This window comes from Delphinus delphis, chromosome 9 (genome assembly GCF_949987515.2).
Source record: "Delphinus delphis chromosome 9, mDelDel1.2, whole genome shotgun sequence".
Lineage (NCBI taxonomy): Eukaryota > Metazoa > Chordata > Mammalia > Artiodactyla > Delphinidae > Delphinus > Delphinus delphis.
The window spans coordinates 75,478,236-75,486,140 of NC_082691.1; positions in this window are offsets into that span (position 1 = coordinate 75,478,236).

Here is a 7,905-nt window from a genome sequence, read left to right on the forward strand (position 1 = left end):
GCGCCACCAGGGAAGCCCAGAATTTTCTTTTAAAGGCTGAATGATATTCCATTGCAGGTACATATATATGACATTTTGATTTTCCATTCATTTGTCAATGGGCAACTTAGGTTGCTTCCACCTTTTGACTATGTTGGATGATGCTTTTATGAACATGGTTGTACAAATAACTATTTGTGTCCCCACTTTCACGAATGAGGACACTTTTGAGCTTATTTCTGTTTTAAAATGGAGACTTATAGAATAAAAAAGATAATATATTCCACAAGGGCTCATTTATTTATTTGAAACTTATTTAAAGAGCAGTAGCTATTTTTATCACTATCTTGACAAGTGAGCAAATCTCATCAAGGGAAATAGTACTTCTACACTAGAACCTGGGTGGATTTCTTTGTCCAAATCCCTGTTTTTAATTGATGAGGCTTCTTGGGACCCCTTTTCTTCCTTGCAGAGTTTCTTCCTGAAAGATGCAGGTGCCATTGTGTGGTAGATGGACAGTAGATCCCAACTGAGTGCCAAGGCCTCCCACTCCCTTTTCTTATTGGGAGAAAAAAATTTTTATTTTCACATGTGACCCCAAGAAGGCAGTCTCAGAACATGCTCTATTCTAGTTAACCCAGTTCAAGTTTTTAAATGAATAAACTTTATTTTTTAGGGCAGTTTTAAGTTCACAGCAAAACTGAGCAGAAAGTAAGAGACTTCCTGTAACCCACCCCCATCCCAGCCCTCCCTAACCTCCCCCACTCTCAACATCCCGCACCAGAGTGGTACATTTGTTACGATCAACACATCATTATCACCCAAAATCCAATGTTTAGGTTTCATTCTTGGTGAACCCTTATTCATACCTTGCTCCTTCCTAAGCCCCGGTAACCACAGATCTTTTTACTGTTTCCATAGTTTTGCCTTTTCTGGAATGTCACGTAGTTGAAATCATACAGTATGTAGTAGCCTTTTCAGATTGACTTCTCTTACTTAGTATTGATAATTTGCATTTGTTTCCTCCTTCAGATAGGAAAGCCCTGTCTTCTCATGGCTTGCTATCTCATTTCATTTTGGTATAGAATAATATTCCATTGTCTGGATGTACCACTGTTTATTTATCCATTCACCTACTGAAGGACATTTTGGTTGTATCCAACTTCTGGCAATTATGAATAAACATTCCTGTGCAGCTTTTTGTGTTGACATAAGTTTTCAAATCCTTTGGGTAAATACCAAGGATCTTGTGGTAAGAATATATTTAATGTTGTAAGAAACCTTCAAACTGTTTTCCAAAGTGACTGTACCATTCTGCATTCCCGCCAACAATGAATGAGAATTCCTGTTTGAATCCTCACCAGCATTTGGTGGTGTCAGTGTCTGGGAATTTGGCCATTCTAATAGGTGTATAATGTTATCTCGTTGTTTTAATTTGCATTTCCCTGATGACCTGATGTTGAACAATTTTCATATGCTTATTTGCCATCTGTAGATCTTCTTTGATGGGATGTCTGTTCAGGTCTTTTGCACATTTTTTAATTGGGTCGTTCGTTCTCTTATTGGAGCGTTTTAAGAGTTCTTTGTATATTGTGGGTAACTGTCCTTTATCAAATGTGTCTTTTGCAAGCGTGGCTTGTCTTATGCTCCTGACAATGCCTTAGGCAGAGCAGAGGTTTTTAATTTTAATGAAGTCCAACTTATCAATTTTTCTTTCGTTAATCGTGCCTTTGGTGTTGTATATAAAAAGTCATCGCCATACCCAAGGTCATGTAGGTTTTCTATGTTATCTTCTATAAGTTTTATAGTTCTGTATTTTATATTTATGTCTGTGATCCATTTTGAGTTAGGTTTTGTGAAAAGTGTACGGTCTGTGTCTAGAGTCATTACTGGTGTGAGGATGTCCAGGTGTTCTAGCACCATTTGTTGAAAGGACTGTCTTTTCCCCATTGTATTGCCTTTCCTCATTGTCACAGTTAAGTTGACTATATTTATATGGGTCTGTTTCTGGGCTCTCTACTCTGCTTCATTGAACTATTTGTGTATTCTTTTGCCAATACTATAATCTCTTGAAACTTTGTAGAAAAACTTGAAGTTGGGTAGTGTCAGTTCTTGGACTTTGTTCTTCTCTTTCATTATTGAGTTGGATATTCTGGGTCTTTATTCTCTCCATATAAACTTTAGAATCAGTTTGTTGATATCTATAAAATAACTTGTTGGGATTCTGATAGGGATTGTGTTGAATCTGTAGATAAGTTGGGAAGAACCAATATCTTGGCAATGTTGAGTCTTCCTACCCATGAATATGGAATATCTATTTAGTTCCTTTTTTATTTCATTCATCAGAGTTTTATAGTTTTCCTCACATAGAGGAAATATTTTGTTAGATTTATACCTAAGTATTTCATTTGGGGGAGGATGCTAATGTAGATGGTAATGTGTTTTTAATTTCAAATTTTACTTGTTAATTACTAGAAATAGGAAAGTAATTGTATTTTGTATATTTACCTTGTACCTTGTATCCTTGCAATAATCACTTATGAGCTTCAAGTGGATTTTTTTTTTTGTCAATTCTTTTGGGTTTTCTACATATGTGATTATGAGCAAATACAGTTTTATTTTTTCCTTCACAATTTGTATGATTTTATTTTCTCTTCGTTTTGAATTAGCTAGAACTTCTGGTAAGATGCTGAAAGCAGTGGTGAGAGGGTACATCATTGCCGGGTTCTTGATCTTAGTGGGAAAGCTTCAAATTTCTCACCATTAAGTAGGTTAGCTGGAGGGTTTCTGTAGATGTTCTTTATCAAGTTGAGAATGTTCCCCTCTATTCCTACTTTGCTGAGAGTTTTTATCAGGAATTGGTGTTGGATTTTGTCAGATGCTTTTTCCACATATATTGTTATGATCATGTGATTTTTCTTATCCTGTCATTGTGATGAATTACATGAACTGATTTCAAATGCTGAACCAGCCTGGTATATCAAGGAATAATCCCACTTGGTCATGGTGTATAATTCTTTTTACACATTGTTGAAATTGACTTGCTAATATTTTATTCAGCATTTTGCATCTATGTTCATGAGAGATATTGGTCTTTTGTTTTCTTGTAAAGCCTTTGTCAGATTTATTATTAGGGTAATGCTGGCTTCAAAGAATGAGTTAGAAAGTATCTCTTCTGTGTCCATCTTCTGAAAGAGATTGCAGAGAATTGGTAGAATTTCTTCCTTAAATGTTTGATAGAATTCACCAGTGAACCCATCTGGGCCTGGTGCTTTGTTTCAGAAAGTTATTAATTATTATTTCAATTTCTTTAAAAGGTCTATTCAAATTGCCTATTTCTTCTTGTCTGAGGTTTAGTAGATTGTGTCTTTTGGGGATGGGTCCATCTCCTCTAGGTTATCAAATTTATGGGCATAGAGTTTTACATATTATTCTTTTATTGTCTTTTTAATGCCCATAGAATCAGTAGTGATTTTCCCTCTTTCATTTCTGATATTAGTAATTTATGTCCTCTCTTTCATTTTCTTAGTTAGCCTGGCTAGAGATTTGTCTATTTTGTTGATCTTTTCAAAGAACCAAGTTTTTGTTTTGTTTATTTTCTCAAATGACCTCCTGTTTTAAATTTCATTGATTACTGCTTTAATTTTTTATTATTTCTTTTCTTTTGCCTAATTTGGATTTAATATGCGTTTCTTTATTGGTTTCTAAGGTGGAAGCTTAGATGATTGAATTTAGGTCTTTCTTCTTTTCTAATATATGCCTTCAATGCTATAAATTTTTGTCTAAGCACGATTTTTGCTGCATGCCACAAATTTTGATAAGTTGCTTTTTTATGTTCATTTAGTTCAAAATATTTTTATCTATATTGAGATTGCTTGTTTGACTTGTGTTCTTTAGAAATTAATGTTTAATCTCCAAGTATTCTGGGGTTTTCCAGCTATCCTTCTCTTATTGATTTCTAGTTTAATTCCACTGTGGTCTGAGAGCAGACATCATGCAATTTCTATTCTTTTAAATTTGTTAAGGGTTTTTATGGCCCACAGTGTGATTTTCCATGCAAGGTTGGTGAATGTTCCATGCAAGGTTGAAAAGAGTGGGTATTTTTCTGTTGTTGGATGAAGTCTGCAGATGTCAGTTATATCCAGTTGATTAATGGTGCTGTTGAGTTCAACTATGTCCACACTGATTTTCTGCCTGCTGAATCTGTCATTGATAGAGTCTCTCAACTGTAATAGTGGATTCATCTATTGCAATTTCTCCTTGCAGTTCTGTCAGTTTTTGCTTCATGTATTTTGTGTGTACACACACCTCAGTTGTTAGGCAAATACACATTAAGGATTGTTAAGGCTTCTTGTAGTATTGACCTCTTTATAATTATGTAGTGCCCCTCTCTATCCCTAATAACTTTCTTTGCTGTGAAGTCAGCTCTGTCTGAAATTAATATAGGTACTCCCACTTTCTTTTGATTAATGTTAGCATGGTATAACTTTTTCCATACTTTTCATTTTTAAAGTTGGGTCTAATTTTTTTAATTCACTCTGACAGTCTCTCTCTTTTAAGTAGTGTTTAGACCATTAAAATTTAAAGTGATTATTGATATAGTTCAATTAATATCTACCATACTTGTTATTATTTTCTATTTATTGCCCTTGTTCTTTGTTCCTATTTTTGTCCTCGTCACTTTTTCTCCCTTTTATGACTTTAATTGAGCATTTTATTATGCCATTTTTTCTCCTTTCTTAGCACATCAATTAAACTTTTTTTTCAAACTTTTTTAGTGGTTGACATAGAGTTGGCAACTTTAAATAACACCATGGCACTGCAGGAGTAGTACAGGTACCTCATAATAACAAAATATTCCTGATACCTCTCTCCTGTTTCTTATATCATTGCTGGCATTCATTTTATTTATTATGTAAGCATATTTATATGCATGCTATATGTAACCAAATATGTTTCTATTATTTATTGAACAAGCTATAATATTTTAGATCATTTAAGAATATAAAAATAAAAGATTTTATTTTACCTTTACTTATTCATTCTTTGATGCTCTTCCTTTTTTCATGGAAAGCTGTGTTTCTGACCTATATAATTTTCCTTCTCTCTGAAGAACTTCTTTTAATGTTTCTTTCTAAGTAGATCTACTGGCAACAAATTCCCTCAATTTTTGTTTGTTTCACACTGTCTTTATTTCTCCTTTACTTTTGTATGATAATTTTACAGGGTACTGAATTCTAGGTTTTGGGTTTTTTCTGTCAACACTTTAAATATTTCACCCCACTCTTCTTGCCTGCATGGTTTTTGAGCAGTAGTCAAATGTAATTCTTGTCTTTTCTCCTCATAGGTATAGTGTATTTTTTCTTCTTCTTTCAAGATTTTTTCTCTATGTTTGATCTTCTGCAGTTTGAATATAATGCCTAGGTGTGGGGCTTTGGAGGGCCATTAACCTTGCTTGGTGTTCACTGAGCTTCCTGGATCTGCAGTTTGGTGTCTGACATTACTTTGGGGGAAGTTCTCAGTCATTATTGCTTCAAATATTTCTTTTGTTTATTTCTTTCTTTTTCTTCTGGTATTCCTATTACAGATATATTACACCTTATGTAGTTGTCCCATAGTTCTTGAATATTCAGGTTTTTTTCTGTATGTTTTTCAGTCTGGGAGGTTTCTATTATCATATCGTCAAGCTCAGAGATTCTTTCCTCCGCCATGTTCAGTCTACTAATGAGCCCATCAAAGGCATTCTTCATTTCTATTACAGTGTTTTTGATTTCTACATTTCTTTTGGATTCTTTCTTAGAATTTCTATCTTTTTGCTTACATTATCTATCTGTTCTTGTATCTTGTCTATTTTTTCTTTTAGATCCCTTAGGATATTAATAGTTTTTATGCATTCCTGGTCTGATAATTCCTGGCATATCTGACTGTAGTTCTGATACTTGTTCAATCTCTTTAACCTGTTTTTTTGACCTTTTTGTATGCCCCTTGTAAATTTTTTGTGATGTACTGGGGAAAAGGAGCTGTGGTAAATAGGCTGTTAGTTATGCAGTAGTAATATGTAGGGGGAAACAAGAGTTCTGTACTCTTATGACTAGGTCTCAGTCTTCTGGTGATCCTGTGCCCCTGGACTGTGAACTTCACCAATGCTTCTCAGCATTTTTTGCCCCTCTTAAGTGGAGCTGGATTGCTAGAGTGGGTTAGAATTGGGTACTTCCCTTCCCCAGATAGGTTAAGCTCTGGTAAAATAGTCTTTTCTGAGGTCAGGCCTTCTCTGGTATTCTTCAAAATGATTACCTTTCTGCTCCCCATGCTGGAAGCAAAAGGGAATTTTCGTCCATCTTTTTTTGTGAGACCCTGTTAGAGCTTTGGGAGGTAAAACTCATGAAGGTGTGGGTCCCTCTCCCCTGATGACTGCATCCCCTCGGAGTTTTCATCTCTCAGGCTTGCCTACACTGAGCCTCTAGAAACTCATCAGTTACAGTTCAGGGTGTCCTATCCCAGCACTGGTTCCTACGGAGATTTCTCCTTGGTAGTTTCTACTCAGGTAAGTTGTGATTCTCCATATACACCTGTCTGTCTCCAATTTTTTAAAGCTGTTTATACAGGTTTAATCTATGTCAAATGTAGTTACAAAGGTAAAGGACAAGTACCTTTGTATAGAGTACACAGACACAGCATCACACCAATGGGGCCCATTAGAGGGGCAAGGGAGACAACACTTTTCCCTGGCAACAGCAGCTCTAATCCCAGGAAAGGTTCTCGACAGAAGGCTGGGCAGCCAGGAGCACCCTCATCTAGCCCCAGTCTCAGCCCCTGCTTCAGCAGCAGTTTGTCCTGTGACTTTACTTCTCTGACAGATCTATGAAGAGTTGCTGATCTTTCAGTTTGTTCAGCCTTTTATTTATTGTTAGGTTGGAGTGGCAACTTCTAAGTTCCTTACATACCAGATCTGAAACCAGAAGGCTTTCTAGTTCTTTTTGAGTAAAAACCAAACAAACAAAACTTTGCAAAGGTAGAAGGAGTCAAATGCAAACTCAATGTGACAAAAGAAGCCCTAATTCTAAAAGCTCACTTTAAGAAGGAAAACGCTGAAACAAGAAGGGAAAGTCAACGTTGTTCACCCAAAGCTCCACTGCTCATCATACCACTGGGCTTTTCCTCACATCAGATTTTCTTCACTCTTTTTTTTTCATTTTCAAAATACATTATTCTGGCCACAGGCCTTCTACTTTTATCTATTTATTTTCTATATGTAAGTCTGGAGTTTGGGGTTCTACTCATCTCAGTCTACACCCACTCTCATCTGACTCATACTTTTTTCATTTATTTCTCAGACCTTTCACTTTATTCTTCCTCATTACGAGAAAAAAGCTAAGGCTTGAAACAAGTACATTTCCTTCCAGTAACTGAGAACCTTCCAGGGTTGGGAAATTGCAGTGTACCAGAGTGAAAGGTTAATAAAACCCCCAATGTAAATATTTTAGTAGTTTGCTAAAGAAAGAACCCTCAAATATTATGTGGAAGACAATTTAGAATGAAGTTTAAAAAGCTCAATATAAAAACCTGTTTGACCTGTTAAAACAGGTGCAGACAATCACAATTCCCTATTAAAAGATACAATGAGAAAAACCCATAAATTCAAGACAAATGCCTTGGGCATGAGAACTCCAAATCAATAGATGGTGAATTATTAGCTGCTCGCAGTGTGTAGAGCCAAACAGACCCCAGTCACTTTCTGTCTGTTGACAGGAAACTGGGGAATCAGTATCTATGTACCTTCTCAGAGAAGGGAGACTTCTTGGCAGAAGTTTAGGCTTTATCCTTAATTCATTATAGTGGGACCACTCAGTTGCTTTTTTAATAACTCAGTTTCTCTAACTGTAAAATGATATGGAGCATTGGGAAATGTGGTCAAAATTTTTGTTT